This window comes from Prionailurus bengalensis, chromosome B3 (assembly GCF_016509475.1).
Source record: "Prionailurus bengalensis isolate Pbe53 chromosome B3, Fcat_Pben_1.1_paternal_pri, whole genome shotgun sequence".
In the NCBI taxonomy this organism is placed as follows: Eukaryota; Metazoa; Chordata; class Mammalia; order Carnivora; family Felidae; genus Prionailurus; species Prionailurus bengalensis.
In genome coordinates, this window is record NC_057355.1 from 540882 (window position 1) to 550572 (window position 9691).

At 51.3% G+C, this 9691-nt stretch overlaps 1 long non-coding RNA gene across 1 annotated transcript; it reads right to left on the reverse strand.

Moving 5' to 3' along the window:
* Positions 1 to 456: 456 nt before the first annotated feature.
* LOC122468154 lies at positions 457 to 3876 on the reverse strand. The gene is made up of 2 exons (XR_006293139.1): positions 2850 to 3876; positions 457 to 2284 (listed from the first exon to the last, which is right to left on the reverse strand). It is a non-coding gene; the product is annotated as an uncharacterized LOC122468154 (long non-coding RNA).
* Between the last annotated feature and the right edge of the window lie 5815 nt (positions 3877 to 9691).

Genomic DNA, 9691 nt, shown 5'->3' on the forward strand with positions numbered 1-9691 from the left:
TTTTGCCCACTTTGTAATTAGAGTGATTTTTTTTCTTTTCTTTTTTTTTTCTATTGACTTTTGAGAGTTCTTTATACATTCTAAACGTAAAGTCAAAATGTGGTCTTTTGTCAGACATGTGGTTTGAAAATATTTTCTCCCAATCTGTAGTAATGTTCGTTGCTTTTTCTCCCTCACACACTGCTTTTTGGACAGAATTGGAGTTTTCATTAGCAAGGAAGAAGAGGAAATAACTAAGACTGGGAACCCCCAGTGTCCGCCACATAGCACCAGCCTATTCCCTCCACGAGGGCACATGCCTTATCCGTGTTACTTCTTGCTACGTCCCCAGCATCTAAAATAGTGCCTGGCACAGAGTAGGTACCAAATAAATGTTTGTGGAATGAATGAATTGACTTGTTCAAGGTTGTACAACGGGAAGTACCAGATTAAAAAGAAAAGCTAGTAATTTGGTGGTTCTTTCAACATTTAGAAAATATGTATTCAGTTTTTATTTGGAAGAGAGATGAAGAAGTTGACAGGGAAAGAGAAGAGGGCCTCCCCTAACAGGCCAAACGCTGACAGGAACTGTCCGTTGATCCTTCAGCCGGCCCGAGGGAACCTCACCTCTCTGCATCAGTCCAAGCATTTTTTCCAACCACATCCATATTCTTCAAAGACAATTTTGCACAACACATTTTTTTCAAATTTTCCGTTCTACGAAGATGTCTGGCGCTACATCGGTGTCCTGGGCAGGATCATCCGTTTTTTCTTTAATTAAACTTTTTATTTGGGACAAAATAATTCAAGGACACAGGAGTTATGAGCAAGTTACAATAGACTTTCTTACACATGTCACCTAGATTTATTTAGTGTTAACATTTGTTACGCTTGCTCTCTATGTATTTATATATTGCATAATAAGATCCCCAATATTTGGGGCACTTGTTTATTTTTCAGCTTGAGGTGTAGTTGACGTGTAACACTGTGAAAATGTAAGGTGTACAATGCGACGATTTGATACACATACATCTTTGGAAATGATCACTACTGTAAAGTTCATTAACACATCCATCACTTCACATAGTTACCTTTTTTGTGTGAGAACTTTTAAGATCTATTCTCTTAGCAACTTTCAAGTAACAATAGAGTATTGCTAAGTATAGTCACCCACCCTCGTGATTTCTTATTCTCATTCTTCCTGAACCACCCGAGAGTAAATTACACAGATGACAAGCCCTCAGCCCTAAAAACTGCACCGTGTATCTCCTAAAAGCAAGGAAGTCTCTTACACAGCCACAGAGACATGATCACCTTCGGGCAAGTTAACATTTTAGAACGCTATTCTCTAACTGATAACACATATTCAAAATTTGCCAGCTGTCCCAATATTGTCCTTTCTAGAAACTTCTTTTAATAATCCAGGATCCAATCCAAGATCAAGCATTGCATCTCGATGTCACATCTCTTTTGTCTCCCGTAATCTGGAACTTTCCCTCTGTTTCACTTTCCTTTACGGCACCGACACAGTTAACAGTAATGGCCCCCCGTGGGCTCGCCCAGCTGTTTCTTTAGGATTAAATGTCGCCCGTGCGCCTTTGGCAGGAAGGCCGCATGAGTGATGTGTCCATTTTACCGCATCACATCAGAAGGCACCTGATTTCATTTAGTTCCCATTTAGTAACCAAGCCATCTCTTATCTAAAACCAGGTCAGCTATGAAGTGTGAGTCTGTGAGGGTCTAGCGCCCAGGTTTTTACCCATCTGCAGCTTTGTGGCTTGGCACAGTTTCACTTATTGTGAGGGGGGGAGTGGAGGCCCCCACGCCTTTCTGAATCTTCTCAGGATGGCCTCTCAGCCGCTGAGTCCTGAGTCCTGCTTGCTCTTCCAATCTGCGTTTTAATTCTACACAGGGAGAGCCTCTTCTTCGGTTCTCCAGAGTTCCGAAACAAATGCCGTGTCTTGAGAAACCAAAGCCATGATGCGCGAGAACACCCGTCACCCGTGGCTCACCTTGGAAGCCAGTGCTGAGTCTGACTGCCGGCCGCAGCCCGTGAGATCAGAAGGGGCCGTTGTACACGGGGGCCAGTCACTGTGTGTTCTGCCCATGTGGCCAAGTGGGATGCAGTGAAGGTCTTCTCCCCTTAGCTGCTAAGGTTAGACCACACGTTAAAACGTTTTAGAAACTCACAAAAGCCCCCGTCTATTGCCAGTATGTGGTAAAGACTGTCAGTGAAGTCTCACAGAACACTATTCCTTGCAACTGTGATAAGGTATAAAATAAATAGGAAAGGTGACTCTTTCTCCTAAAGGAAAAGACAGAATTACCATCAGCAAAATGAGGAGGAGCATAACCCTCGAAAATACTGTTATGGGTTAAATCGTGTCCCTCCCAAGTGCATACGTTGAGGTCCCAGCCCCCGGTGCTTCAGAATGTGAACTTATGGGGGAACGGAGTCCCTGCAGGTGGAATTATCTAAGAAGAGATCCCATCAGAGTAGGGTGCGCCCTAGTCCAATAGCTGGGGTCCTAAGGAGACAACGCAGGCACATGGACACACAGAGGCAGGCGGCCACGTGAAAAAGCGGGGCTCCCGCACCGAGAACACCGCGTGAGCATGAAGGCGGGATTGGGGTGGTGCATCGACACACCCAGGAGACCAGGGGCAGGAGCAGGCTGTCCCTCCCAGCCCCCCGGAGGACGCAGCCCTGCCCACCCCTTGGAGTCCGATGTCCGGCCTCCGGGAAGCCCCCCCGCCCTGTGGTGCTCTGTTTTGGGGCCACATCAGGGAACTGGGAGAAACCTTCTTGAGTATCCAGTGTGGTGAAGATGATGTGGCCCAGTGGTCAACCCAGCCAGCCCCAAACTCACCGTGTCGCCCTCCCCAAAGGACTGACTCCACCAGGCTCAGCTGCGGATTTATGGTTGAAGGAAATCTTCTCGTTCCAAAATTCACCTCATACCTGTTCCTACTCCAGGCACAGGCTCTGTTCTTTCCTCTGTCATCAAAGAAACCCTAAGGTCCTACTGCGTCAGAATTCCTAAATGCCTCCTTTACTGCTGCCTCCGCTTGGGCTGGGGTCATCTCTCACCCGGACCAAACCGATGACATTTGGCCATGTTCTGACCTAAACAAAAAGGGTTTTATATGGTTCAACCCAGTAGTCATTTCCTAGTGGGTCTTCTTGCCCTGCTGCCCTGATCACCCTTTACAGCCCTCAGAATATTCTTCTGAAAGGCAAGTCTGATCATGTCGGCTGAAAATCCTTCAAAGTCTCCCCCAGTACCTGCAAGATAAAAATCTGAATCTCCTCCACGGCAGTTGAGGTCCTTCTGGACCTGACCCTCCCCCACTGTGCAGTCTTATCTCCTGACACAAGTCCTGTCCTCACAACACCGTTCCCATACAGAACGAGCTTCCCTGGGTTTCCCTGGAAACAAGCCGCACTGACCTGGATCCGTGCACATTGACCGGCTGACATCTGGCCGGCCTTTCGGAACAGTAGAGGCTCCTGTTTGTGAAGCATTCACTGCTCGCATCTGCGTCCTGCTCCCCAGCCTTGGGCTCCTGCTTTCCTGCCCTCCTAGCCCCTAGGGCTTGCCCCTCATAGCACTCAGCTCACCGGGCTGTAATTCCGGGTTTACTGTCTGTTCACTCGCTGCACTGTGACTCCCTGAACACAAGGACCAGGTTTTTACTCTCCCTCCCTTTCTCCTGGCACAGGGCCTGGCACATGGCGGCAGCTCCAGAAAGTCCCCTCGAGTAAGCAAATGGATGCGTGAATGAATGAATGAAAGAAACCCGATCGTGCATCTGTAACGCTTCCCAAACTTGTGCAACAGGCAAGTTAGACATAAATGATTCAAATTGCGAAAGGATTACTCTTTAAAAAATAACTTTCGGGGCGCCTGGGTGGCTCAGTCGGTTGAGTGTCTGACTTCAGCTCAGGTCACGATCTCACGGTCCGTGAGTTTGAGCCCCGCGTCGGGCTCTGGACTGATGGCTTGGAGCCTGGAGCCTGCTTCCGATTCTGTGTCTCCCTCTCTCTCTGCTCCTCCCCCGTTCATGCTCTCTCTCTGTCTCAAAAATAAATAAACGTTAAAAAAAAAATTAAAAAAAAATAAAAAATAACTTTCTAGGGGCGCCTGGGTGGCTCGGTCGGTTGAGCGTCCGACTTCCGCTCAGGTCACGATCTCACGGTCCGTGAGTTCGAGCCCCACGTCGGGATCTGTGCTGACGGCTCAGAGCCTGGAGCCTGTTTCAGATTCTGTGTCTCCCTCTCTCTGTGACCCTCCCCCATTCTCTCTGTATCAAAAATAAATAAACGTTAAAAAAATAAAATTAGGGGCGCCTGGGTGGCGCAGTCGGTTAAGCGTCCGACTTCAGCCAGGTCACGATCTCGCGGTCCGTGAGTTCGAGCCCCGCGTCAGGCTCCGGGCTGATGGCTCAGAGCCTGCAGCCTGTTTCCGATTCTGTGTCTCCCTCTCTCTGCCCCTCCCCCATTCATGCTCTGTCTCTGTCCCAAAAATGAATAAACGTTGAAAAAAAAAAATTAAAAAAAAAAATAAATTAAATTAAATTAAATTAAATAAATTAAAAAAATTTTAAAAATAACTTTCTACCAGAATTCTGTAAGCAGCAAGCTATCCTAGTGAATTGCAAAAGATGACTTGAATTTAAAAATTCAATTGATAGAAACTTGACTCTTGGATGGTTGGTACCTTGGACACTTCAGTTCGGTTCAACCACCATTTAAATATCATCTGTCACATTCCAGAATAGCGAAGGGGAAAGTACCCGCATTTGCGGAGCTCATAAATAGATGTGCTAATACAGGTGCCAATAAAAATCATAATGGCTAACACCTGTCCAAACTAGTGAAGTGCTTTACACGCCTTATCTCATTGAGACCTTTGTAGCAGCCCCCTAAGGCACTAGTTAGGGTGTTTCTACCTACAGGAAATATGCAGCTCAGACTGGCTTTGTGTATTTATTCTTTTCTAATGGTTTTATTTATTTTCGAGAGAGAGAGAGAGAGAGAGAGAGAGAGAGAGAGAGAGTTCGTGAGCAGGGGAGGGCAGAGAGAGAGGGAGACACAGAATCTGAAGCAGGATCCAGGTTCTGAGCTGTCAGCACAGAGCTCGACATGGGGCTCAAACTCACCAGCCATGAGATCTTGACCTGAGCCGAAGTCAGGTACCTATTGAAGTGCTTATATTTTCTCAGGAGCATGGGTATCAGGGCAGCTCCCTTCCAGAATCAGAGGCAGGTACAGCTTGAGTAGTATTCCTGGAAAGAGCAGCCCCAGGACAGCAAACGTTTCTCTGAGGCTGATCTCAGCCTGGCCCCGAGCTGGGGCTGGGCACACAGAGCAGGTTAGGACAGCTCTCTTAGATCTCTTAGTCTAGACAGGACACAGGCCCTTTGACAATGTGTCCAAAGAGCCAGAAAACAGTGCTACCAGGAGGCAAAAGTGTTTAAACTCCGAAACCTTGTGGATAGGGTATTTCTCAGCCAGCACCGTGCACATCTGTTATCCATTTTCTGTTTCTTCTGCCCCAACTACTATGATTTTCCTTTGGGCAAGTCAATCCTTTCCCACTCTTCATTCACAGACCCACCACTGGACTCAGTATCTGGCTCAGGAATCAAAGCAACAAAGCACAACACTTTTGCTGACAAGGGAAGTTTCCTTTTCTCCTCTAGAAGTCGTGGGGAGTAAGGTTGTGACATCTGGAGCTGCTGCAGCCATTTTACCACCATGGTGGTGAGCCCAGAGCCATGGGGCCCACTGTGCAGAAACTAAGAATGAAAACAAGAGTGTGGAAAACAGAATAGATGGAGAAAAACTGGGTCCTGCGTGTTAATCCTTTTAGCTTGTGGATCAAGCCTTTCCTGTTCTCCACAAGAACTTCCTCTAAGGTTATTTTTTTTCAGTTATGTGAGCCAATAAACCCCTTTATAGTTTAAGCCAATTGGTGTTTTAATTTGTTTTTGGTAATTTGCGTCAAAAGATCTAACACTACTTACTAGCTGTGCAATTTAGGGCAAATTACTTAACTTCTCTGAGCTGCACTTTCCTCAATGGTAAAGTCGGAACAGTAACAATGGCAATGTAGATCAATTCGTGCTGTAAAGTGTGTGTGAGGGTTGTGTTAGTTTTCAGCAGTGGCTGTAACAACCACAAATTTAGTGGTTTAAGACAACACGATTTCATTATCTTGTAGCTGCGGAGGCCAGAGTTCTGACACAGGCCTCACCCGGCTAAAACGGAGGTGTCGGCAGGACTACGTTCGTTTCTGGAGGCTCCAAGGGAGAATCCATTTCCTTGGCTTTTCCAACTTCTAAAGGCCGTTCTTACTTTCTCGGCATGCACCCTGAAGGCCCAGGGGTCCCCGGGGCCTCTGCTTCCAGCCTTACATCTCCTGGATTCCTCCTGCCTCCCTCTCTCACTTAGAAGGAGATTATGATTCCCCGGGGCCGCCTGGATCAGCCGGGATAATCACCCCTTCTCAAGGTCAGATGATTAGCAACCTTAATCCCCTTGCCCTGAGGTACGCACGGGTCCAGGGATTAGGACACAGACATCTTTGCGGGGGAGTCAGAGGGGACTGTTCTGCACCACAGGAGTCTCCCCCGTGTGGACACATACCCAGTACTCCCTGAATTATTCCCACAGAGTCTGAAGCACAGATGAACCCACTTGGGGGGGACAAAGTTTCTGAGGGAAAATGATCCCTAAGTTGGGTCCACTTTAAAATAACGTCTGCCATTGATCAAATACCTCAGACACGGTGCCCGACAGTTTGCATAAAGTCTTTGCAATCTTCAGTAGATTCAAACTGAATTCCAGACACATAAGTGAAGTTAAATACAGTAATATTAGCCCTGTTTCTCAGATTGAAACCCTCAGGTTCAGAGATGGGGGCTCTATGATCCCTCGCTGGCTGGCAGGATGGAGAGGATTTGACCAGGGCAAAAGAACACACAAGATGAGACGATGGCGGGGGGGGGGGGGGGGGGGGGGGGGGGGGGGGGGGTGTCAGGAAAGGCCCAGAAGGGGACTGCGGAGGACAGCCCAGGAGAGCTATCTGGGGACAGTGAGGGGATCTGACGCAGAAACTACACTCCACTTGGGATTTCATCAGCTCTAAACTGTCAGCAAGAAGGGGGCCTGGAACCCCTCCAGTGTTGGGCTTTCTCTCCAGGCCGGCTCAGCTCCGCGGTGAGTTATCCCGCCAGAGGGGAGGGCCGGGCCCGCCCACACCCTTCCTCCAACGCAGGCACCGCCAAGTCAGGACAGAACCTTCAGGACCACCCCTCAGTTCTGCCCGAAGAACGCCGTTTGCGCCCAAAAACCCCAGCGAGGTTTTTGGGAGGGACGGCGTGGGTGCGATGCGACGCGGAGCCTCTGGGGGGCAGCAGCGGGGCCTCTGTCCCTCCCAGCGACGGAAGCGGAGCCGCTGAGGACGGAGCTCCTGCTGGGCACCGGTGGTTACACAGGAAAGGAAGAGCAAGGCAGTGAGGCTCCCAGTCGTACCCTCTAACATGGTAATAAAAACAGATTTTTTTTTTCACTTTTAAGACACCCAAAGGGCCCTTTCTGAGCAGCCGTCCTGCCAGGCATGGGGTCTGCCCAGCTCAGAACACCGCAGCCTGGGCTGCACCAGACGGGTCAGGCTTAGGGGTGAGCGTTTGCTTTGGGAGCCATTCATCTGAGGCTCATACGTTAACCTCTGGCCTTCCCTCCCCAAACCCCAGGCGCCCTGGGCCTTGGCCCCTACAAACTTCCCATGTGTCGCCCTGATCTGCAGTGGCCTCCAGTCTCAAAACACCCTCCCGAGGGAATCTGCTAAAAACGGAAGCAAATCCAGGAATTCGGTCCTCAGAGTAGGACGTTCGGAGGGAGGAAGCCGAGCACGTACACGTGGGTTTGCCTCTAACCGGCTATGATTTTGCTCCGAATGCACAACCCAGTTCACCAGTCCTGAAGGTTGGCGTACCTGCCCTGTAGAATCCCTCCCAGGCTAAAAGTCAGTGACTCTGCCGGAAACCCCGTGGACGGGCTCCCGTGATACCTTCCTGAACCACACAGGCTGAACCACTAACGGCCACATTTCCAAGACTCCCTTGCCGGCTGGGATCTGGTTGTGATTTCTATTTTGAAACTCTGACTCGGAGCTGAATTTTGTGGGAAACGGGCATCCGTTTGCTGGCACGGCATGGGACGGGGGCGGCATGGCTCCGGAGACTTCCAGCGAGGAGAGCCTCGAGACGGCCACATACAGCTGCCTCGGTGGTTGCGTGAACGGTTCCCCAAGTCCCAGCGGTATCGGCCAGGGCGGCAGCACAGCCCGCGTCCAAGCAGGAGCCCGGCCCCGGTGGGAGCGACTCCCCAAGGCCCAAGGGGGCTGCTGACCAGGCTGCTGGGGCACCAGAGGACACCCAGGCTGCCGTTATCCGGAAGCTTCTAGGATTATCCAGCCCTCGCAATCAGGATGCCACCTTGGTCAGAAAACGCAACCGTAGCTGGCACTCCGGGGCCGCGCAGGGCCTGCTTCGATGGATGCAGCCGGTGCCAGGTGCCTGGCTCCCCTGCACTCCTGAACCTGGTGGCTGGACGCTGGGACCTCTGCGAGGGCGGCGGACAGACCAGCAGGTGCAGGGAGCCAGGCTCCCCCGCGCCTCACACCCAGCCTCCCTGCTCCCGGGGAGCCCGGGAGACCCTGGCGCCAGCTTTGGAGGAAGGGGGAACCAGACGCTAAGCACCGTCCACCGTCCACGCCCTTCCCGCCCAAAACCACCTGGGACGGATTCAGGGGTCAGGCGTCTACGACCGAGAACCCTGGCCCACAGCTCCTATCGCTGGTGGCAGGCCGTCTGCCTTGGGCAGGTGCCTGTCCGGCACGGGACAGTCCGACTGGGGCACCTTCGCTTCTCCGTTGAGCTGAAGCTGTGTCCTTGCCGCTCTGCGTTCGGGGACCCGGCAGAACCAGTTGGCTCCCGTGTCCCCCTGCGTGCCCTTCAGGGATCTAGGGACGCTGACGGAGACGCCCCCAGAGCCGTGCTCGGCCGTGTGGCCCCGGCTTCCCCACGGAAACTGCTGAGGACGTGCAGGCTCCGAGGTACAACCGCAGAAGCCGGGGCCGAAGGGGCGACAGGGACCCACCGCCTGCGTCGGGAGGACCGTGTTCGGTGTCTTAGCAAAGGCAACCCCCAGGCGGCTGTGGAAAGCGATCCATTCAAAACGTACTATAAACAGTCCACGAAACTGGTCGCCAGAGGGAGTCGGAGGCAAGAACCGCCAGGACGACAGTGCCTTCCGCCAGCCTTTTCCTCCTCTTCCCCCAGAGCCCAACAGGCCCCTCGTCACCACCCCCCACCGCCTCATTAAGGACAAGTGCCTCAGGAGCCAGCAGGTGGCCCGGCTCGTTATCCCACCTTTCGGAGAGGGGCACCGAGAGGTCAAGTGACTTTTTTTCACATCCCGCTAATTAAAACCCTCTGTGGCTGTTCCCCCCGCAAGTCCATGGGCTCCCGGGAAGCTGAGTCAGTGACTCTAAAAGCCCAACTCGCTCACTGACTGCTGTGACACTGCCATTAAGGAGAGGGGGTCAGAAAAGAGGCAGGTTCCCCGCATTTTTGTTTTGTATGACTGTCAGAGAGTTTGGTCAAAATAGATTAACTGCCTTTGGCAGAATTTATTTATTCA